This window comes from Armigeres subalbatus, chromosome 1, assembly GCF_024139115.2.
Source record: "Armigeres subalbatus isolate Guangzhou_Male chromosome 1, GZ_Asu_2, whole genome shotgun sequence".
In the NCBI taxonomy this organism is placed as follows: domain Eukaryota; kingdom Metazoa; phylum Arthropoda; class Insecta; order Diptera; family Culicidae; genus Armigeres; species Armigeres subalbatus.
In genome coordinates this window covers 241,630,508-241,656,157 of record NC_085139.1, presented here as the reverse complement: position 1 = coordinate 241,656,157, position 25,650 = coordinate 241,630,508, and the positions used below count along the sequence as shown (strand labels likewise).

At 40.1% G+C, this 25,650-nt stretch overlaps 1 protein-coding gene across 1 annotated transcript in view; it reads left to right on the top strand.

The window, feature by feature from the left end:
- The first annotated feature begins 11,183 nt into the window (after positions 1-11,183).
- The window catches only part of LOC134206115 (pituitary homeobox homolog Ptx1-like), a 238,426-nt gene continuing 223,959 nt past the window's right edge, over positions 11,184-25,650 (top strand). The window contains exon 1 of the mRNA XM_062681807.1: positions 11,184-12,596. The gene's annotated coding sequence lies outside the window, so the exon portion shown is untranslated. The remainder of the gene's footprint in view (positions 12,597-25,650) is intronic.

Below are 25,650 nucleotides of genomic sequence, written 5' to 3'. Positions count from 1 at the left end.
CAGAGTGTGCCTGAGCGCTTAGTAGGAAGCCAACTCCGCGGTGCCGGGGAGCGTGTTCACCTCGTAAGCCAGAGTATAATTTACCCTGCTGGGCTAGGGTTAAAACGTTCCATGTTCCTATTCGTGTTCGTTGTTTCGCGCTGAGAGTCGTCGCCGTAAAATCAGTCCGTATTCTTTCATTATCGGATTCTCGAACAAATTGACGTTTCGGGAACAGTAGGTTGTTGGCCCAAGGTTCCCTATCCACCGGGATGGGGCTGCCATCTTAGGTATAGCTTCCGGGGAATAGCATTTCATACTCAGCCGCTGGATGCCAGAACAGACGCTGTTGGAGCCGCACCTCCTTGGTGAACAGACGCTCGATCAGTCGGGTCAAATTTGTTTAAAGTCCCACCCAACACCAGGACTAGGCAAGTGCGCTTTGAGCGGCACACGGTCGCTTTGATAGGGCCTGCTTGGGGACACATGCAGCTTTTTATAGAAGTTCAACAGAGCCCACTGTCGAACCCCACCACATCCTAGGCAGACCCCACAGGACGCACCCTCTCACTCTTGCTGATGTCAGAAGGACAACAGTGCCCAGGCTGCACTACCAGCTAAGTACGCAACCCTTAGCTGGCGGTCAATTGTCATCGGAAGACCCGTGGAAGCGTGAGTATTGGAACTTGTGAGGACCAGAGCTATGTTGGGCGCCCCTTCCCGGATGTCAACTCACCATTTGGTAGCAAATTGAAATTGTTAGGAAGTCATGAAAGATATAGTTCCGGGATTTCAAATTCAATCTTTCAGTGATGGAGTTTTACATTCCTTCGGGAATCCTGTGAGGATTCCTCCGGGAATTCTGTGTGAGGATTCCTTCGGGAATCCTGTGAGGATTCCTTCGGGAATCCTGTGAAGATTCTTTTTGCAATCCTGTGAGGATTCCTTCGCGAATCCTGTTAGGTTTCTTTCGGGAATTTGATACTTTGTGGGTTTCTTCGACAATCCTTTGAAGATTCATTCGGGAATCCTTTGAGGATTCCTTCGGAGAGCTCCTGTGAGAATCCTTCGAGGATTCAGTGGGGAACCCTTTGAGGATTACTTTGAGAGTCCTTCGGGGATTCCTTCTTTTTTCTTTTAAAATTTTTATATGAATCGTTTGAGGATTCATACGTTAATGCTTTGAGGATTCTGACTGAAATTCTTTAAGGATTTCGACGAAAATTCTTCGAGGACTCCGACGGAAAACCTTTTAGAAATTCTATGGGATTCTTTCGAGTGTTCCTTCGGGTATCCTTTGAGGATTCTCACGTCAACCTTTTAAGGATTTCTTTAAGATTTTTTTCGGGAACCCTTTGAGGATTCCTTCAGGAATCAATTTTAGGATTATTTGGGAAATCATAGAAAGATTTTATTCGCAATCTAAGAAGGATTCGATTGGGAATCCCCAAAATCCATTCATTTGAAGTCACAGAATAATTCTATTTGAAATCCCAGAAGTCTTCAGCCTTTCATTTGAAATCCAAGAAGAATTTGATCTTAAATCCCAGAATGCCTTCATTTAGAATCCCAGGAGGTTTCCGTTTCGAATCACAGAAGAAAGATTCCGTTTGGAGTTCTCCGGAGCTATCTAATAAAAATCCAAGAAGAATGCCATTCGGAATTCCAGAAGGCTTCCATTTCACATTCCAGACTGATTTCATTTAGAATTCTAGAAGGAGGACTCTTTTCGGAATCTAGGAAGAGGATTTGATTAGGCTTCATTTGAAATTCCAGGCACCTTCTATTGAAAATTCCAGAAGGATTTCATTTGGAATCTCAGGAAGATTCGATTTAGGATTTCAGGAGTATTCCAACTAGAATCTCAAAAGCCTTCCATTTTAATTATCTGAAAGATTCCATTTTGGAATTCCCTTATCAATTTGAAATCACAGAATGATTCCATTTAGAATTCCTGGAGGTTTCTTTTTAGAATCCGCGGAGCCTTCCATTAGAATTCACTCTTAAGATTTCATTTCGAATCCCATAAGGATGCGATTTGGAATTCCAGGAGGATTGAATTTAAAATCGTAAGAGACTCGAAACTCAAATCCCAGAAACTCTTCATTTGAAAGCACAGAATAATTCTATTTGGAATCTCAAAAGGATTTCATGTTAGATTTGGAATCCAAAGAGATTTAGAATTTAGAGGTTTTCTTTTGGAATCCTAAGAGGATTCCATTCAGAATCGCTTAGAATTATTCCATTATTATTAGAATTATTTAAAATATGAGGAGCCTTCCATATAAAATCACATTTGGAATCCCATGATAATCAGATTTGGAATCCTGAGGATTCGATTTGGAATTTCAGGAGGTAGAAAATCATAAGGGTTGTGTACAAGACACGACCGCAACCTAGACGTTGGACAACGTAATAATATTATTGTAACACAATACGCATTATAGTTTATTATGGTTATGATTTTAGTTTGTACTTAAGTATATTTGTTTTGTTGATTAAAATATGAGTATGGTTAAGTATCTGATACACATTTTGATCAAATATGTTGTAGATTGTGAATTCTGATTCTACACAAAGGAAGATTGAGCGAAACGAGTTTGTTCAAAGTACGACGTCAGAGAGTTGTCGTCCGTAGCAGAATCACGAGCGCGCATCGTAGGGAGGTGCTACAAATATTTATTCGAATGGACAGCAGCAGTAGCAGCAGTGCTGTAGTTGAGAACTAAAAGCTAGTTAGTCGGCAAAAATTGGGGGCGTTACCACACATAGGCAATAGAGGGGGCGCACACTAAAAAATAACTCCAAAACAGTAAAAATTGAAAATGCTTTTCGGACTCCGCAGAAAGTGAGAACGTCATAAAGCGCCTTCCATGACCAAAATGAAATCTACAACCACAAATCATAAATAAAGACCCAGGTACTGAAAGATTGAGCAATACATCAGAGGGTGGGTTGGGGATTTTTTGTAGTTGCCATACTCCTAGGTGCAGGGGCCCATGGAGTGTCAATTGGCACATCAGGATCAATACCAGTGAAGTCCTGATTATGGCATTCTGGCCGCGTGTTAACGACAAGATATCGCAGTAATAGTAATTGGATTTTGTAATATTGTGAAAGCGAAGGCTGGCAGTCGGACATTCTACTCTTTTAGTAGAGCCGGGTGACCCTGACTTGAATCGGCGAGTGGGCGAATGACTAGCCTGTCTTCCGCCCGTCCGTGGCGAGCCTTGTAGCACGCTGTCTAATTCTGGCACCAAGCTTTTCCTGCGGGGTGGGAGTAGGCTCAGATGCCGTTTCCTGACTTGCGCTGATCTGGATCTGAACATGCAGGTGTAAACCAATGCATGAACACCTTGCATACCGATAGGCATGCAAAGATAATTATGGGATCTTTGAGGGCGACTACTCCAGTAGGATTCGACGACAGCCACATGGGGGGCCTAACAATAATGAGTGATTAAAAAATAAATTCTACCTAACGATAATGAGTGATTCAAATATTAACAATTAATTAATAGCCCCAGAGTTTACCCAGCAGTGATGGGGTATAGCCCTATAAACATGCTCGGCAAGTGACTACGGGATGTGGGTGGAGGCCGAGCATCTCGATAATATCATCGAGTTTGCGAGTGCAAGGCAGAACATCAGTAAGGAACTGAAACAGAACCTTCGGATGCTTCGCCCGAGTCGCAAGACAAGAACAGGACGCATTTATCAGGGTGGTGGGAAGAGAGAAGGCCGACAAAGATGACCGAACTTATGCTTTCTGCTTCCTATGAAGAGCGACTATGGCCCAAAAGGCGATTGATTTCGGGCCTCATTGGCCGGCCCGAAACAGCTAAGGCAGCAATCCGGCGAAGGCGCTCAGAGCCGGGCCAGAAGAGGGTACCAGCCGGCCGGTGCCATGGGCACATGGGACCGAAAATCCATGGCAGCTGGTCAGTAGGGTAAAGCGGAAGTCGAGCGTATCTCGACCTGCAATGAAAGCAAAGGATAAAGACGGGGCCTTGTTGGTGAAAACAGATAAGGAAAAGTACACCGAAGTCCTTGAATCGATGCGGGCGGCAGAAAAGCTTTCGGTGCTAGCTCAGGACGTGCGCAGCGTCAGACGCACCAATACCGGTGAAATGATCTTGATTCTGAAACGCGGAGTGCAAGCTAGTGGGACAGACTATAGGAAGTTGGCCCAAGAGATCTTGGGTGACGACGTCAATGTGAGGTCGTTGGGGGCTGAAGTGACCCTCCAGTTCAAGCAACTGGACGAGGTTACGAACGCGGACGATGTCGTCTCTGCCATCAGAGAGCAGTGCGGCACAGATGTTAAGAAGACCTCTGTACGCCTAAGAGGCGGCACCCTCGGCACGCAGGTAGCCGACCTTGGATCAGTCACGGAAGCTAGTCAGTATGCCCAGTAAGCAAACTCCAGCCGCCATCAGTGAACAAGTGCTATTCGTGCTTAGAGTCGGGGCACAAGTCCTACGACTGTATGGACCCAGACCGTAGTAACCTGTGTCATCGTGTGTTGTGGTGAGGAAGAGCACAAGGCGCAGGAATGGGATAAGGCACCAAAGTTCCTCATCTGCGCCAACAAAAAGCAAGCCTGTAACCACGTTTTGTGTGGACCTTCATGTCCTATCAGAGAGACAAACAAGAAGAAGCCGTGCCGTACCACAATTGAATTTTAACCACTGTACATCTGTTTAGCAGCTGCTGTGGCAGTCGTCCTCCTGTTCGACCCGTACAACGTTCCTGTCGTCAATTAGGTGACGAACGGATTTAGGATTTATCGGATTTATCTAAAACTCTGCCTAACAGTTGGTTGTTTGAATTTCACTAATAACGGAGTTATCATTTAGTATAAGTATAGCAACTAGCACCTTAACTCCTTTAATAGTGGAATTTGAACATCGACCTGTTACGGAGAGTTATAGAAAAACCTTCGAACTAAAAGTCCACCATACAATACACTTTGAAATTAGGCCTCCGGAATAAGTTATTGGCAAACTACTAAATGATCGATAACATCCTTGCTGGAAATAGCTTTTCAAAATCCGATACAGGCCCACCGGCTAAGACGGTGTAACGAGAGCCCGATGGCATCCTAGCTTACGCTGTTGAATGCATTCTTACGAAAACCGAACTGATTGATTGAGAGGCCGACCGTACACTCTGAGTACGGGTCAGCCTGTTGAGGATGATCGTCTCCAGCAACTTGCCCGTCATGTTAATTAGACGGTTTTCCGGCTTTCGGTAACAGAACCAACTTCTGCCTTTTTCCATCTATCGGGAAAACTACTACACTCATGGAGGCATCTCTGCATAGCTAGCCTGAAGATGTTCGCAATGATTGCTGCCTTTAGAATGGTGTTCGGAACTTCATAAGGCCCTGGAGCCACCATTTTGGCCTACACGCACCCGAATACTAGAATAGAACGACTAACTCATGTCATAGACTTGGGCGTAATTTTGGATTTCCAACTAACGTACAAGTTGCACATCTCGTACGTTGTAGGCAAGGCTTCCAAAACCCTGGGCTTAATCTTTATTTGGCCAAAGAATTTTCTGACATTTACTGTCTGAAGTATCTGTTTTGCTCATTGGTGCGGTCTATACTGGAGTATTGCTGCGCCCCGTTCGGAATCCCAATGAACGGTGCAGAACAAATTGAGTCCGTGCAACGACGTTTCCTACGATTTGCTCTGCGTAGACTACCGTGGAAAGATCCATTACGCCTGTCAAGTTATAAAATCTGCTATCGGCTTATCGATCTGGAGCTGCTAAGGAATCGCCGTAACACCGCTTTGGCCGTACTGGCTACAGTTGTTTCGCAAGGCCGAATAGATTGTAGCGATATTTTGAAGCAAATTAATATCAACGTACAGCCAAGGGCACTTCCAAATAACGCTATGCTAAGAATGCCATTTCGTCGGACTAACTACAGTATGAACGGTAGTATTGAAGGACTACAGCGTTTATTTATTAGGGTATCAACAATCTTCGACTTAAACTTGCCTTGTCAGACGCTGCGTCGGAGATTCGAAGAATTTTTCTCATCGCGTCAGGTCATGTTTGAACTCAAATTTTTACTGCAGGCACCTCCATGCTGGTCACGTTTGGACTCAAATTTGCAGACGCATCAATGCTGTTTGATAACCCAAGTAACATTTTCAAGGCTTCATAGATTTATTTAAGTTTTTTAACGGTTTTATCGCTGCTTTGCTCAATGCCGCAAGATTAGCCTTTTTGGAAGACTTGTAGCTATCTTCAAAATCGTAATAAAACGTTCAATAAAACCACAAATGTCAAATGCTTTATGAGCTTATTAGGGACCTGATGATTATCTTGAGGACTCTAATAAAACCAATTTTGAAAACTGTCATAAAGCCGAATATATTGACCAAAGACTTGTCTTACGCATAACCTAAATAAAACTTGGTAGTTTTAATTAGATTTATAATGGTATTGTACAAGAACACAATGTTTATGTTGAACTTCGTGAACTATGGTCAATCGAATGGCTAAAAACAGATGTTTCTGTTCCATGTTCCCCAAATATTTCAAACAATAAACACATACATTTTCCCAACTAGGCATTCGCACATTTAAGATTTTGATGTTTATTGGTCAAATTCCACTTCTGAAAATGAAACAGTTAATAAAAATCAAGCAAACTATATCCTTTTACTTCCGGTAGATTAAAATGGCATAAATACGAATACACAACAAATGGTGCAATGACCACGATTCGATGTAGAAAAGCTTTCAATAATATGAAATTTGCATAACATGCTAATTGACCACAAATTTGAAAAGCAGATAAGATAAACTGATAGTAAGGAACCGAGTTGGGAGTTTTTGAAAGAAAAGTGTTGCGTACCATCTATGGTGGGGTGCAGATGGCGGACGGTACGTGGAGGAGGCGAATGAATCACGAGTTGCATCAGCTGTTGGGAGAACCATCCATCGTTCACACCGCGAAAATCGGAAGACTGCGGTGGGCCGGGCACGTAGCCAGAATGTCGGACAGTAACCCGGTGAAAATGGTTCTCGACAACGATCCGACGGGAACAAGAAGGCGAGGTGCACAGCGGGCAAGGTGGATCGATCAGGTGGAGGACGACTTGCGGATCCTCCGCAGACTGCGTGGTTGGCGAAGTGCAGCCATGGACCGAGCTGAATGGAGAAGTCTTTTATGTGCAGCACAGGCCACTCCGGCCTTAGTCTGATGATAAATAAATAAGGAACCGATTGCAGCAACTTTCAGCAAAATGCTTATTTTATTTGAAAGTTATGCAAAATGTTATTTTGGCCGTCAAAATTGCCCACAGTGTTGTAGCAGCCATGCTATGGTAGAAAAAAATAATTTTATATCGGCGTAAATCTTTTGCAAAATCCATTGTCATTAGTAATAATCGCTGCATTTCAAGATGATTTCCAAAATTTTAGGCACGAGAAATGTTTCCTTGCAAATCGGAATGCCACCAGAAAAAAAAGGCAGCATATCGATTTATTATTTACGCTAATCAATTGGCCGTAAATCACAATATTACGATGGCGCACTTGAACAAACTGATTTTCTTACCTGTTTTCACCAGAAATTCGAACGCGCAGAAAAATTTGCAAGCACGCGAACGAATTCTGGGCATTCAATTTCCAATAATTAAACATTATTTTTCATCCATGTTTGTGATGATGTTTTTCATTTCATTCATTTTCCATTTCTACGATTATCCTTTTTCTACAAAACAATAACAAAAAGTTACACGGAAGAGAAATTCCCTTTTTTGACAGCGGTTTTATGGAACTCTTATGAATAACCTTTAATTTGCTTTGAAGACGATCTCAAGAGTGGTCCACTTGGTCATAACATAATCTTGTAGCGGTCATGAAGAGGTTGTCATGTAGATTTTAGTTTTATTGCTAGTCTTGAAAATTTGCTCTCCAAAACTGCTAATAGAGTATGATAAAACTTAAAATGTTACTTGGGAAGTACTTGATCCAATATGAATGCCTCGACAGGTCAAGTTTGGACTCAAATTTTCACTGCAGGCGCCTCCGTGCTGATTGATAAATACTTGTATAAACGCCTCGAGCTCAAATGTGCACTATAAACGCTTTTTTGATGCGCAGATTGGTATTCAAATATGATTTTTTCATCACATTCTGTATGTAAACAATTCGTTCATTTGGAATCATCTATAATTTTAATATTCCTCTTTGTGGATCACATCATATCCGGCAACGGAAAGTGTTTCACATCGTCTTGCATAAATTAAGTAAGCTAATATTACAATATAAATGTTTCACTGCTCTAGCATTTTAAGAAAATTTTAATAATAATTTTGAAAATAAAAATTAACTCGAAGCAAAATATAAAGCTTGTTAGTCGCCGACTAACCCCGACCCCCCGCAACTACAGCACTGAGTAGCAGTCAAGTGAAATTTCCCCTCAAGATTATAATTTTAGTAGGTACTCTGCTAATTGTTTCAGGTTTTATTGCCATCCATGTGAATACGTTTTTGCAGCTTCTCCTTCTGACACGCCTTCTGTCGCCAAGCGATTATAATTTGCACTTCAAACAAAATTCGTCTTGGCTAAACCTTCGCTTCCACAAAATTGTAATCCTGAGAATTGATTTATTTTCAATGCCTAACCAATCACGAACTGCAACAAACCCAAATAAGAATCTTGGGAAAATTTCACTTGGCTGTCACTGATGACATCCATGCGAATAAATATTTGTGGCATCTCCCTCCGACGCGCCTCTGCCTCGTGACTCATCGTACAGGAATGCCGACGCGTGAATCATGGGCCTTTGTTTAGTCGGAGAAAATGAAACGTTAGGTCACAAGCAGGCTTGTAAAATGCCATATGCATGTCATTTGACTAATTTGTTCATAACTTTCTTCAGAAGCCAAATTTATTCCATAATTTTAGATGTACTCATAACGCTTGAGTAGGGCTATATTTTTGTCTAAGGGTACATTGCTCTAAATATTACATATGAGGCTGGATAGTGAAAACTCTCCAAAATGTCACGTGTCATTTGACATAATGTCATTTGAATGACATTTTGTCTCCCACGCCTCAGATTTACAGCAATGTCTTGTTAGCCAAAGTTGTAGGCACATTTGAACGCTATAACTTCGTCATACCTCAGGAATGATGGCTACCTTCAGAAAAAATTCTGGGAAAATTATACAACCAAATGCAACTGACATTTTACAACACTGAGTCACAAGGCCCGTAACTTACATCATTCTGATGTTCGCGGTGGGAATACATGAACAGGATTGGTTGGTTCTAGTATTTTTACTGGGTAGGAGAAGAATTGATATTTTCACTAGTTTATCGTTTAATCAAAAGCTTCAATGCTGAAGAGTTTCCGAGACGATGAAGAGTATATTAACGTTCAAAATCTTACATGATTTTGTGACGGTCTTTAATTTTAGATTCTGATTTGACACCCAGTACCTTCGGGTAAGACGTTGTCCAACGTCAAAAGAACAACACCAAACATCTCAATCGCATTAGGAAATCAAAATGTGGAAAATGTGAAATAGTGAAGGACTTAGGAGTAATCTTGGACTCTGAACTTTCTTTCATAGACAACTACAACAAAATTATTCACATGGCTAATAATATACTAGGGTTCAACTTTTATGTTGAACTATAACTTTTAGGACCCGTATACAATTAAAACTCTTTATGTTATATAGATCAATAATGGAATACTGCAGTATTGTATGGTCTCCTTTCTCAAACTCGCACAAAGGGAGATTAGAATACAAAAGTAATTTTTACTATTTGCTCTTCGTAAATTAGACTGGACATCATTTCCACTCCCATCATACAAAGCACGCTGCATCCTTATTGACATACAAACTTTGGAAGAGCGGCGTGAAATAGCAATGGTTTTAAATGTAAATGATATCGTTTCGTAACGAATTGATTCACCTGAAATCTTATCAAAAATAAACTTTTATACCTTTAAATCGAATAATGGACATTTACAATCAACACTGCGAAACTATTGACACAATGTGTCGGTAGAATCTTAAACAATATTTTATAACAATTCGAAAAAGCAACACAGAAGGCAAAACATATATTACATTTTTAATCTGCACTGTTAAACTTCAATTTATTTTTTTTTTCATTGTAAATGAGGATAAAACATAAATAAACAACAAATTGACAAAAAATGAAAATAAAAGATATAAGAAAGGCTGGAACACCCTGCTGGGTGCTGCTCTGTTATAGATAACAAGGTAACAAAAAATCGTTGGAAAAATATGTTGCTTCGATATAACGTAACGAAAATAAAACTTTCATTACGTTATATCGAGGTATGACTGTGGCGTCAAATCATAAGTGGTTTCTAGGAGCATTTCTGATGTTCGGGGTAATGGCATTCAGAATAACGGCATTTGGGGTAGTAAGGTTGATCCGCTTGTTCAGTGCTGTGAAATATAGTGCCAAAAATATTTACGATTAATGGGCTGATGATCCGAACCAACGTTTGTTGGCATCGATTCGAGATTCCAACAATTTTCTATCCATCTAATATCCATCTCATTGCGAATGTTTAAAATCAATCCTCTGCCTATGCTGTTTGTGAATGAATCGGAGTCATCATGGATGAAGCGGACCGAACGAACCAATCCAACACCATGGCATCAAATTTCCCAAATCGCACACTCCTCTCCGATCCAGAACGAGAAGATTTTCCGTCTTAAATCACGTCCACGTTTTCCCTGACAGGGAAAACTGCCGTGCCTGCCACCAGAGCGGGAGAGAATTAGCGCTGCCTGCGGTAGTGTACGTGCGCAATATTTATACTTTATACGTGCAGACATGTAGAATATGAAAACAGACAGCGCGGCCGCGCTGGTGAGAACGGGATGGAAGGCAAACCGTTCGCGCTCAGTGCGGGATAAGAGAACACATTCAGCATATCTGGATGGAGTGGGTGGTTTGGGTGGAAAAACGCCGTCGGGGGAGTTGGAACGAGGATGCCCACAATTTTGCCAAGTCTATGGCGCGTTAAATCCAAACAGATGATGCAGCATCTACAATCCCGGCAGTATTTCCGGAGGTTTAGGCCGCATTCGATTGTTGGCCAATGTCCGGTTCGGTTTGGTTCGATTTCAGTCCAGAGAGCGACAGGAGGATTTCGGTGACTTGGATTGATCTTTCGGGCGGTCTTGCGGCGGACGGATGCTGAACTCGACTGAAGGCTTGCTGCGTCGGTGCGTCTGTTCTGTGTTCGACTGTGATGTGAGCGCGCTGCGGCCCAGTATCTTCATCGAATTCGGATAGGATAGATAACAGCAACGGAACCAACGACGACGACGACAACAACAATAATAACATTTACGGGGTGCGGAACAGAGATGGCCAAACGGAGTAGGTCAGATCGGATTCGGCAGAGAGAGTGAGCGAGATTGCTGGTCCCTTTAGTGTGCGTCGTTCGTTCGCTGCGAACGGTTCAACCAACCCAATCCCCTTGCATTACACACTACGGCAGCGAGGTGAGCAATTCAATGTGCCGTGCTTTGCGTTGTTGTGAGTGAGCCAGCCGTTTCGTTCGACGATCAAAAAAAGAAAGAGGGGCCTTCCACTGACAAGTCGGAGCTCTCGAGCTGGCACTTGGCTACGGAACGGCTTTCGGTGTCGGTGTGCGAGGACTAGACCTCCTAAGAACACTAAATCCCTTCTCGGATCGTCGCGGCTCGGCCAACTAAGTCCGGGCAAATAATAATAAGTTTTTAGGAGAATTAACTTTTCGGTATTAAGGATTTAAGCAATAAAGTTTGATGAAGAGGAGTCGGAACGGCAGCAGCAGCGGCTGAGATATCGACGTCGACACGTTGCGTTGGACGGCACGGGGGCATCCCGTTGTGGCACGGACGGTCAGCTTCTCTGGCTTTGGGAAAGTGGCGAACGGACTCGGAAAGTGAGAAAAACTAACGGCGGTGATTTTCACGCACTAAATCCCGGATTTTCGGGCTGTGGCACTGCCCCGCGCCATCGAGTGAATTTTGAGTGGGCGAACATCGACGTCGTCGTCGCCGAGGCAGGAGTGGTTGGACTTTTCCACCAGAAGAAGAGTTTGTTTTCAACAAAGCTACCCAAAAAGTGTACGAAGATAGTGTTTTTTTTGGTTCCGAATCAAGTGCGGTCGGTCGGTGTATGAAATCGGGCTTAAGTGATTAAGAATTGTTCAAAACATTCGCCGCTGGTGAGAATTTCCGGCGCGAGCGCACGCTTCGGCATTGACGGATGGTGAGCTTACATCCCGTCGATCTTGTCTTCGTTCAAGACTGCGGTCCCGTGAGTGGTTGAGCTGGTGGATTAAAAACCAGACGAGGTCCAATAAACCAGCGATTTGTGTTTTTGTGGTTTGATTCAAGCAAAAGCCGAAAAAAAAGTGTCTGGCCCAACCAATGAAATATTGAAACAGATTCGTGACGGCGAAGAATCTAAACAGCGGAAATCCTGCGTCAAGTGTGAAGTGATAGACAAAAAATAAATCGCGGCGAAAACTTTGTGCAAAGGTGATTGTGAACTGTTTTCACGAGTTGCGTCGGGACGTTGAACAACCAAACAGGTGAGTGGCATTTGGAGTTGTTTCCGGCGGTAAATATGATTTCTTCGGCGGATTTGCAACTGGTTTTATTTGAATTTTTATTTTAAATGTTTCAATACTGTATTAGTTGCAATATACGAAGAGTTCAAATGAATCACTTGTAACAATTCGATAAACAAACAAAACAACTTCTGCCAAACATCACTTGGTTTTTTTTTTTTAAAAAAAGCACGTTATATTATCCAAAACAATAAGATTTCCATAATCATATGGGAAAATTAGTTTTAGAGATTTTTTTACATTCTACGAAATTGATAAAATAAATATTTATTCATAGAATCTTGTATGCTCAAATAACAAAGTGGTGCTTACATGTCTACATGACACATCGGAACCACTGCGATTTGGACGAACATGATTTTGTAAACAAACATTTTGAAGCAAATTCCTGCTAAAGTAAACATTTGCTTAGAAAACTACGGAATGGATCTGATAAAATAAACTTTCCTCTATCAGATAAGTTTCGAAGAAAAAAGTTTACATTCTATGGATTTGATAAAATAATGTTTGGTAATGAAATAATGTACGGCTAAATCGTAGTTCCGATATATTGGTTGCTTCGATCGATCGTATTAATTTTTGTCGACATTACACGTTTCACTCAGGTTTCACTTATTTCAATAATGTGCAAAATCAATTGATTTAATGACGGAGCTACCTTAATTCCTCCTATTATTATCTCACTTTATCTACGACAAACCTGCTAACTGAGCATAGCTCTGGCTGTGTAAATCTCGATTAACGACTTGTAACCGACCTCTAACATACAACTTGTTAAACTGCTTCGCAACACGCTTTATAGCCCAAATTTATGTGCTCGCTCAAAATTACTATTTTGCTTCTTAAAATAAATTTCACCGCGATTTGGCAATTAAAACTTTCGATTCGCGATTCCATCAATTTCACATTTTAAATTTGAAAAAAAAATGTTTTTCTAATTTTGTATCCATCAAAATAATGTTTTGAATCTATTCATCATTGCGACTTTTCCTCACAATAAAAATTTTAAGATTTCTATTCGTATTGGGAGCTTAGTTTTCAAACTTATTATTTTGCATGTAATAAGCTAAAGTAATATATTCACCGCACCTTAACATTAGAAGGTGAATTGTAAAGAATTACTAAACTACTTATATTTTGAACATTCGAACATTGTGGACAAAAACACCAATTATGTCCCTTGTCATAAGACGAGTTTGTACCATCCCTTTTAATTCCACCACTTAATCAAGTGTTGGAATTAATATGATAATTAATTAATATAATATATCTTATAATATCCCTATAGGGATGGTACAAACTCGTCTTATGACAAGTGAAGACATTCCACTAAAAAGCTCAAAATAATTTTCTTAATCAATTATGTATAAAAAACCCAGATTAATCCTCCTAGCGGTGACGATGCCTTTCTCGATTCAATCCCTTTGTTTTGCCTTAGTGCGATACACATCATAAATAATTGTCTACATTACGGCTCTCGTAAACGCTGTAAGGCAAACAACCAACATACGGTTGGCTCAACACACAATTTTCTTCATAACTTTCAAACGAAATGACCGATCGTTATTATATTCAATAGTGATCAACTAGGGATTGTCCCCTGTCGAATGAAACTTATTGCGAGTAAATCGGTTCAGGATTACTACAGTCGCCTCTCCACATCTCGATATTGAAGGGACCATCGAGATAGGGAGAGATCGAGGAATGGAAGGAAAATTGGAATGGGTACTAGATCCAAAAAAAGCTCGTTGCTATGAAAAACGACAACAAAACAAATGTCGTTTCCTGTTGATGATGTGTTTGTTATTGTCCAAAGATGGTCTAGTAGCCTAAAAATATGATCATATCGACATAAGGAGAGTGAATCCTGAACAAAATATGATCAGAACCCATCGAGATAGAGAGATATCGAGATAGGGAGGTTATCGAGATATAGAAAGCTCAAATGTATGTAGATTGAAGGGACTGAGGAAACCATCGACATAGGGAGAGATATCGAGATATAGAACATCGAGATGTAGAGAGTCGACTGTATATGAAAATGTGGCTAATGTTTTTCGGTTTTCGTCACACATACATACACACGGATAGACAGACACTTGTTCAGCTCGACGAGCTGATTCGATTGGTAGGGTGGGTGTACCAATTGTCGCCATACCTAAGAACAACTATTTTTTAAAAATAAGTAAAAGTTAGGTGGGTTGACTTTATATATCAAGCGAAAGGTTTTACTTCTTGCTCCTTAGAACAGATTTGAAAACCACAATAATTATCCTCAAAATTGATTTATCCACATTAGGAACGCATGCACCAGTTATGGAACTATTCTTAATTTTGGTTCCTTATTTGGCAAATCCAATTGTTTTCTTATGGGATTGGCCAAATTGGAACCACTAGTGCGTTAACTGGTGCAAAGGACGTCAAAAATTAAGCAAAATCTATTTTTACAATAATGCTTTGCTTGTTTTGGAGGAAATCAAAGGAGTTATCGTATTATATGAATATGCTTTATCGATATGAACTTGGTTTGCGGTGATTTGATTGGCCATTTGGCACATAAAGCACTAGTGCGACAACTGGTGCTATAGCCACAACTGGTACATCTAGCCTATATAAATTCATTGGTCTCCGAGACTATAAAAAGTTCGATTTTGGAGTGCAATGGTAGCCTTTCACTACAACTTTGTTGTACGAGAAAGGCAAAACATATCAATTTGCAAAGATTATTGTGAAGTAAGTGTAATTTAGAAATTTAATATTGTATTACTTCTAACTTTACATTGAAGCTTATATTCTTTACAACATCACAAACTTTTCGAATTGTGTACAACAAAAAAAAAAGAATTATAGTGTCCCTCTCAAGGCGGACTTGAGCCTTAGAGGGTCAATAAAAACTTTTTGCCAATAAGCCGACTGTGAAAATTTTAACTGAGATTCAGCAATAAAAATTAAATGAGAAGATTCAACTCCAATACGATGGTTTCAAATATGTTAAAAAAACACTGGTCTGATTAAATTAAAATCATCATATTGTTAAGGTTTACTTTATTTTGTTCGAGCAGTCTTAACTCAACAAAAACCGGCAATTACAATATTCTCATAATCTATTTTATTTTTCAATCAAGTAAAAGGATTGTATTTAAAAATTCAGCTGACAAAACTAGAGTAATGTTAACTAATTTTATCTTAGTTGACAAGTTTGATTGATATTATTTTACTTCATTGTCCGACGGCCTATTTTTGTCAACGAGAAACAAACACCAACACAGAAAAATCAGTATTTGCAAATAACTGTATGTATAAGGATTTCTTCAAAGCTAACACAGCTACTCCGTGTTTGCCGTGTCAGCTGTAATTACACAGAGAACAGATAAGGTTTGGGACTAAAATCATCTTCAATGTGTAAGAACTGGTGACCCAAAAAGCAATATCAGCGCCGGCCGTATCCAAATGCAAGTCAATTAAGGAATTGGTAGGAAAATATTGACATGATACTCGCTTTGATAGACGCCGACGAGTCATCTGCACTTCTACGCGAAATAACTGGGATGTTCGATATAAGGTGTAGGAAGTGTGGCAAGATTCGTTTCGGTAAACGGTATGCCATGTATAGCGTGTAGTTTGATTGATTTTAAACAAACACATTCGAACGAACACTAATTATTCTAATACTATCGACCGCACTAAGCAAAACCAAATTGCGATGACCGGTCGATCGTTCTGCTTACTGAAGAAAACACGTCCGGAGTCGATACAATTTTTTTACCTTCTTTGAAGGAAATTCCGTGGGAAATAGAGAAGTAACGTTCAGATAAAGGAAATCCTTGAGGAACTTCCAGAAGAAATCCTGCAGGAACTTCCGGAGGAATTCCCAGATTAATTTCTGGAGGATTTCTTGGAGGAACTTCCGAATGGATTCCTAGAGGAACTTTCGGAGGCATTCTTGGATGAAATCTCCGGAGCAATTTATGACGACCTTCTGGAGGAATTTCGGGATGAACTTTCGGAAAAAAAACATCTAAACTAACTTTCTGAGGAAATCCTGGAATAACTTCTAGAGGAATTTCTTAAGGAAATTCCGTGGGAGTTCATGAAGGAAATTCCGTGGGAATCAGTGAAGAAACATCCGAATAAATTCCTGGAGGGACTTACGGGGGAACTCGTGGAAGCTTCCGAAAAAACCCGCAGGATGTTTCTTGCATACAATTAGTCCACACCAAACCACGTTTTCAACGCTGACTAAAAATGATCGATCACGCCGCCGCCGATAAAATTTCAATCGGCGAACAGTTCTAATTCAAATCACGCGAATACGCGTTGAGTTGATTTTCTCAGCAATCCGGTATTTGACAGTAGTTCACAGTAGCACAAAACGGGTAGACATCTCAGAACAAATTTCCAGTTTCAAAGTCAACTGTATATCAACACGCTAAAAATGAACTTCTTAAAATAAGTTTTTTATTAAAATTTTGAGATGTCTGAGATGTGTTTGATTAGTTAGTTTTAGCGTGAACAGTATTCACAATCGACGAACGGGAGGTCCCATATACCCAAGGCGGAATAAAACGGCGATAAAACTGTGTGGTATGCATTCGCCTTAAATAGATGATACCTATCGCTTATAGCATCCCACCACGCACGTGTTGGCTTCACTCACAACGAGCGCTCATAAAGGACACTCTCATATGACGATGGTTGACAACGAAGTAGGCGCCTCGCAAAACACGCTCACCCAGCACCTCTATTGTAACCGTCCACGGAAGCACACGCTAAATAAGCGTAATTTTCTTAATTTGTCGTGGAAATTTCCAATACGAGTCCCCGAAAGAATTCCTGAAGGAATCACATGAAATGTGCTTTAAGGAATTCCCGAAGGAATTTTTGTATAAAAAAATCTGAAGGAATTTATGAAGGATTTTTGCTAAAGAAACTTTTGAAAGAATTTCCTGAGGAATTTCGAATGGATTTTCCAAATTCCTAGAGTAATTTACTAAAGAATTACTACAAGTATTTTCGAAAGAATTTCTTAAATAATCTCCAAGGAATTCCACAAAGGGGTTCCAGAATGATTTTTTAATACATTTCTGAATACATTCCCGAAAGAACTCCGGAAGCAATTTCTATAGAAGTACCACAGATAACAGATGTTTATGCTGACATCTATTTATTTATTTATTCAGACTAAGGCCCAAGTGGCCTGTGCGGTATATAAGAGTCTTCTCCATTCGGCTCGGTCCATGGCTACACGTCGCCAACCACGCAGTCTACGAAGGATCCGCAAATCATCTTTCACCTGATCGATCCACCTTGCCCGCTGCGCACCTCGCCTTTTTGTGCCCGTCGGATCGTTGTCGAGAATCATTTTCACCGGATTACTGTCCGACATTCTGGCTACGTGCCCGGTCCACCACAGTCGTCCGATTTTCGCGGTATGAACGATGGGTGGTTCTCACAACAGCTGATGCAACTCGTGGTTCATTCGCCTCTTCCACGTACCGTCTGCCATCTGCACCCCACAATAGATGGTACGCAGCACTCTCCTTTCGAAAACTCCCAGTGCGCGTTGGTTCTTCACAAGCATCATCCATGTCTAGTGTCCGTAGAGAACTACCGGTCTAATGAGCGTTTTGTAGGTAGTCAGCTTGGTACGACGGCGAACTCTATTCGATCGTAGCGTCTTGCGGAGTCCAAAGTATGTACGACACCTTCCATTCACTCCTGCGGCAAAACTTCCTCCTCCCAAATCTTGGTAATGGCCCAGTGCAGCGCTCTAGCCAGTGCCTCACCACCGTGTTTAAATAGCTCTCCTGGTAGTTGGTCAACCCCAGGGGTTTTGTTGTTCTTCAGCCGGCCAATCTCCTCCTGGATTTCCTGGAGATCCGGAGCCGGTAGAATTATGTCCTGCGCGCGTTCCCCCAGGTCCATCACCATACCGCCATCTTCGTCTGCCACATCGCCATTCAGGTGCGCTTCGTAGTGCTGCCGCCACCTTTGGATCACCTCACGCTCGTTCGTAAGAAGGTTCCCGTTTATGTCCTTACACATATAGGGCTGTGGCACGTGGCTCTTACGTGAACGGTTTAACTTCTCATAGAACTTTCGTGTGTTATTAGCGCGATACAGTTGCTCCGTCTCTTCACGGTCTCGATCTTCCTGCTGACGCTTTTTCCTCCGGAAAATCGAGTTTTGTCTGTTCCGCGCCTGTTTGTATCGTGCCTCGTTTGCCCTCGTGCGGTATTGCAGTAATCTCGTCCATGGTGCGTTCTTCTCTTCTACTAACTGCTCACATTCGCCGTCATACCAGTCGTTTCTCTGATCTGGGGGCAACGTGCCTAGTGCAGCGGTTGCGGTGCTACCAATGGCGGATCGAATATCTCTCCAGCCATCTTCAAGAGACGCTGCGCCTAGCTGCTCTTCCGTTGGGAGTGCCACTTCCAGCTGCTGCGCGTATTCTTGGATTAGTCTACCGTCTTGTAGCCGCCCAATATTAAGCCGCGGCGTCCAACTTCGACGCGTGTTGTACACCGTCGAGAGTTTTTAGCGCAGGCATACTGCAACGAGGTAGTGATCGGATTCAATATTCGCAATGCGTTAAATGCGGACGTTCGTGATGTCGGGAAAGAATTTACCGTCGATTAGAACGTGATCGATTTGATTTTCCGTTTCTTGGTTAGGTGATCTCCATGTGGCCTTGTGGATATTTTTGCGGGGAAAAAGGTGCTTCGGACTACCATTCCGCGGGAGGCTGCGAAGTTTATGCATCGTTGGCCCTTGTCATTCGATACGGTGTGCAGACTATCCGGTCCGATGACCGGTCTATACATTTCCTCCCTTCCTACCTGTGCGTTCATGTCGCCGATGACGATTTTGACGTCCCGCAGTGGGCATCCATCGTATGTCTGCTCCAGCTGTGCGTAGAACGCTTCTTTCTCATCGTCGGGTCTCCCTTCGTGTGGGCAGTGCACGTTGATGATGCTATAGTTGAAGAAACGGCCTTTTATCCTCAGCTTGCATATCCTTGCGTTGATTGGCTGCCACCCAATCACGCGTTGGCGCATCTTACCCAGCACTATGAAGCCGGTTCCCAGCTCGTTGGTGGTGCCACAGCTTTGGTAGAAGGTAGTCGCTCGATGCCCGCTTTTCCACACTTTCTGTCCTGTCCAGCAAATCTCCTGCAGCGCCACGACGTCGAAGTTGCGGGGAAACCTAGCGACTTGCAGTTCCATGTTCCAAGCTTCCAATCGTGATCCTTTATTCGTCGCCTAGGTCTTTGCCGATTATATCGAGTCGCATTATCTCTTATATTGTTCGTAATTATTGGTTTTCCAGGCGGCTTATTGGGCCTGCGCAAACCTCCTGTCTCCTGAGGGCCGTCGTGTCAGGGCTGTTGGGCTGACATCTAATACGTGTGTAAATATCTGAAATCGTTAATTCAAATGTATTTAGAATTGGGAACGCGATTGGCAATCGTTTGAAAATGGCGCAAGGATCGTTGTTGTGAAAAACGCAGCGCAAATGCGACTGTCAAACGCATTGGCCGTGTTCGACGGTTGTTAATCAGTTGCGTCCATATATACTTCCGCAATCTATTGAGTAGATGACAGTAGTGAACCAACGTATATCAACTCAAAAGTTTACACAAAATTTTCATTAATATTTGTTGCATTTTTAATTTTTCATCGATATGCGTCTGAAGATGGTCGAGGCAAAGCAGTACACTCAAGAAAATATACACGCTCCTATAAAGTGTTTTGCACTTTGATTTGCCCTACTGGTCAAACATGTGGAACTCGAGTGCAAAACACTTTAAGTTACTCAGTATGCCACATATTCGTTAGAATAGCAAATCACTTTCGGCAGAAGTGTTTAAAACTTAAGAAAAAAATGTCTCTACAGTATATTCAGAATGATATTGTATTGAAATCGAATATTCAATATTCCATTTTAAATTCATATTCGTAATATTGCTGTTTCAGAGAAGATTTTCCTCTTTACGGTTCAATTTTTAAACTACCGCAGCTGTCACTTCATACTTTCTCTCTGCTGTTTGGCATGGCATTCTACGATGACAACGCCAAATATCACATTTTTGTTTCAGTGTATTGAAGATTTTCAGGCTTGCGGTAGAACTTTTACAGCTGCGGAAGATCCGCAATAAATGATATAAAAACCGTGTATGACAATTCCATTTAATTTTAATTTACCAATATTTCAAGAATTATATATAATATCGTAATCTATCATGTATTTACACAATCCAACTATCTTCATGTGGTCGGGGTTCTACCAAACCGCACCATGCAGCATTTTGACTGGTGTTTTCAAAACTTTGGGATAATAATTCCGCCGGGTTCTATAAAGAGAGAGACATTTTTACAATACATATGATGATTGCCTATTTAATTTATGTAATTTCTACCTACCTTAAAGCTACACGCAATATGTTCATCTGCAGTCTGGTCACCTCTTAGAAAATATTTCCCATCAATATTCGATTTCTGCAAATAAAGAAAATAATAGCATGTGTTGATAATATTATTAACTTAATTACATACTAACTTACTTCCTGATAGGAATATCTTCTTTTCAATTGGCATGATGGGAACATAGAGCGTCCTTCATGCTCTGCCACAGATCGCAATATAAGCTCAATATTTTTTTCAAAGCACAACATAGTTTTGATGGGAACGTGTAAAGCCCTTCAAATTGCATGGATTTTACTTTGACAGACTTTTTAGTAGAACACCAAATACACTTCGCTGTCAAAAGCAAAACCATCGAAATGAAAGTGTTTTACACTTTGAAGTCACTGTAGGCAAAACCAAGTGTATTCCTTTTAATGAAATAATCAACACACTTCATATCTAAGAGTGACTGGAAATTCAGTTGTAATAGTTCTTGAATTCAAAGGGTGAAAAAGTTTAATCTCGAAAGATATACCTTTCAATTCGAATAGCAGACCTACTTTGACATTCATGTGGATTCAAGGATGCAAGGATTCTTGGATCGAGTGTTTCGATTATTTTCAGTGTAGACCGAAACGTCACGCAGAAATAATTGTGTTTAGTTTTTGTTCACCGAGAAAAATCAACAAAACGACTCCATAAAATTTGTTGTAGCCTAAATATCTGTTATCTGTGGAAATACTGGAGGAATTTCCGATGGTTCAAAAGTTTTACCGGAAAAGCTGCTTAAAGGATTTTTCACAGAAGCTACTGGAGGAACTTTGGAAGGAATCTCTGACGAATTTTCGTAGGAACAATTGTATTGACAACAATTGAGATTCTAAAGGGATTTCGAATGAAATCCTAACGGAGGTTCCAAAAGAATTCCCTTTAACATTTCCGAGGATATTGCTAAAAGACTTCCTAATGGTTTTCTTAAGAAATTTTCGTACGAAGTTTTCTAAAGTTCCTTTAAAGAAAGTACCGAAAAAATTCATAAGTTAATTAACGAAAAAAAATATATATAAAGGAATTCTCGAAAAGAATTTAAATGAAAATCTGGAAAAAATCTCCAAAGAAGCCTCCTTCATAGGATTTTTTACGGGTTAGGGCCAAAAAATGTCGAGAAGGATGAAAGCTACAAAAGATCGAAAAGGACAAAAGGTCGAAATGGATAAAAGATCGAAATAGACAAGAAACTGTCACGGAGAGAATCAATCTCGCACAATACAAGAGAGATTTTATTCTATTCAAAACAAAATTGCACTATTTTTACAAGCTAAAGTAAACCCAATGCCCGGACTGAATGATTCTGAATGGTCGAGGGCAGAGACGGGATTTTTTGATTAACATGTAATGCTTAAAGGATCCTAAAGCTTTGTCCAACTGATCGTTGTTCTAAATACAAAGTGTGAGCCATGAGAGCGAAATTTAAAAAAAAATTCATGGAATGTCATTTGACACTAATTCGGGTCTTACGTCGGCAATATCATGTTTAGAGAAATCTCGCTTTTGAAAAGGACATTTTTTTCATGAAATAATTTGAATAGCGCAATCAAAAGCTTTCATGTTGTTCTGTTGATTGCGCTATTCAAATTAATTCAAGAAAAAAATATTACTTAGGTCCTTTTGAAAAGTTAAGCGAGAAATGACCTGTTAGAAAAAGTTTCGGGTCCTTTAAGGGCTACATGTTTATATGGCGAACATAATTGTAAATAACTTGTGTTAAAAGTTAGTAGCAAATTAGTTCCATGACATCGAAATGACATTTCCCGTCACTGGTCGAGGGACTTAGGTTTTCTGGAAGATATTATCAAACATCTCAATGGCTTGACCATAAAGCTACAAGGCACGGAACAACACGTCGAACGTTTATGTTCCAACATTAAAGCTTTTGAAACGAAATGGGCGCGAAACATTTTGGCACAGTTTGTTGCTGAAAACTGGTACATTTCCCTCATCTTGTTGATTTTGTAGACCGCAGTTAAGAAATCTCCATTTTCTCAACACCGCACTATGGTGCAGGATACAGATTTACGCGGAAAGATGCATTTTACGCCAAAACTATATTTTTTAGAAAAAACTGTTGTTCTACAAAATTGTTCGAAATAGAAAGGCCATCTTTATGGTTCTTACAAAAAATAGGGTGGCCCATAATATAAAAAAATTAGATTTTTTTTTATTTCTCAGAATATTGACATGTTATATTTTACAAAGTTGTAGCGTAGCTTATTCCAATCAATTTTGCTTAAAAAGTTTTTTTTGTAGCTCTTAAGTTGGCTGATTTAGAGCAATTTTACCTAATAGGATTAGGGTGTACCTATACTGTAAAAACAGTATTTTTGATCTACTTTTTTTGTTTTAGATTTCTCGAAAAAGCCGTCTTTGGGTGGCTTTAGGAGCACAAAAAATGCAACTTTTGATGGGTGAATATGTTCGAAATCTTTTTCCGATTAAAAGTTGTAATCATTTTTCTGTCAAAATTACATTTTTTTTCATAATTTGATATCTCCGGTTAGGGCTGACCGAAAAAATATGTTTACACGGCATTTGATAGAGAAATTTATATTCCTTATTATGTCAAAAAATTGGAGATATGTTATTTTTTATCTCAAGTTTTATCAATTTTACTAAAATCATGTTTTTTCAAATAAATTGATATAACTCGACAACGGAAGAAGATACAGACGATATTCTTATAGCAAAACACGCGTTTTGAAAAGCCCCAAAAGTCTTCAGAAGATGACATTCAGACACATGAGAAATGGTAAATAAAAAATCTACAGCTTAAACACTTTTTATAAATTTTATCATTATCATCGTATTGCAAGATTTACGAGAAAAGATGCATTTTCGGTCTGAAGCATACTTTTAAGAAACAAAATTTGTTCTACAAAGTTGTTCTGGATACTTGGGCCTTTATTATAAAGTAACTGAAAAATAGGGTGGGCCATTTTATAAAAATGTGAAATTTTTTTTTATTTCACGGAAAATTGACATGAAATGATCTACAAAGTTGTAGCGCAGCTTTTTCCCATCAACTTTGCCATATAAACTTTTTATGTAGCTCTCAAGCTCACTTGTTTAGAGCAATTTTACTTACCAGGATTAGGGTGTCCCTCAAAAAGAATATTTATGATCTGCTCATTTCATTTTCATTTCTCGCGGATGTCACCTTTTGAGGCTTTTTAAAACGTGTGTTTTCTATAAGAATATCGTCTGTATCTTCTTACGCTGGCGAGTTATATCAATTTATTTGAAAAAAAAAACATGATTTTAGTAAAATTGGTGAAACTTGAGATAAAAAAATAACATATCCTTAATTTTTTGACATAATAAAGAATATTAATTTCTCTTTCAGATGCCGTGTGAATATATTTTTTTGGTCTGCCCTAACCGGAGATATCAACTTATGAAAAAAATGTAATTTTGACAGAAAAACGATTATAACTTTTGATCGGAAAAAGATATTGAGCGTATTTACCCATCAAAAGTTGCATTTTTTTAAGCTCTAAAAGTCACCTGAAGACGACTTTTTCGAGAAATGTAAAACAAAAAAAGTAGATCAAAAATACAGTTTTTTTGAGGTACACCCTAATCCAATTAGGTAAAATTGCTCTAAATCAGCCAACTTAAGAGCTACAGAAAAGTGTTTTTTTAGCAAAATTGATTGGAATGAGCTGCGCTACAACTTTGTAGAACATTACATGTAAATATTATGAGAAATAAAAAAAATATTTTCTATTTTTTTTTATATGATGGTCCACCCTATTTTTTGGTAGAACCATTATGATGGCCTTACTATTTCGAACAATTTTGTAAAACAACTGTTTTTTCTAAAAAAAATATAGTTTTGGCGTAAAATGCATCTTTCCGCGTAAATCTGTATCCTGGACCAAAGTGCACCGTTTTATGATGTGAATTATAAATTGTATTTGAAATGTTTCAAAGGAAGATTATCGACCTTCACTATAACGAGGAGCTTAGATCTAAATTTCTGAAAGAAAACATCTCTTAACTCAGCACTTTTCCAGAATAAAAGCAGTAAAAACTTTGAATCGTGTTGGCGAATTTGGTCGAATTTTAATTAATCTGTAAATAAACAGAGTGCAAATGGTTGCTGAATGGGCTTGGTGGTCATATGGCTACCACTTGTGCATCATACGCAGGAGATCGTGGATTCAATCCCAGGCCCGTTTCATCCCTACCACTTTGTATCTTTCCATGGAAATGTCTTTGCAGTTCTAGCAATTGCAGTTCTAGCGATTGCTAGAACTGCAAAGAATGGCTTTCATACCATTTCCATCTTCTATCCTATTCCTACTTCCGAAATACCGTTCGGCCGAGTGGCATTTGGCCGAAGGCCACTAGGCCGAACGTTGTTTGGCAGATTATGCATTTTGTGTTCGACCGAAAGTAAATTGGCCGAAAGGGTCATTTGGCCGAATAGGACATTTGAAAAGTGATAAATAGGGTGTGAAAAATGAGTCGTCTCACTTCTCTATACCTATTTCCCACTTCTCGCTGTGAAGAGTGAGAAGTGGGACGTCTCTCTACTCACTTCTCATTTA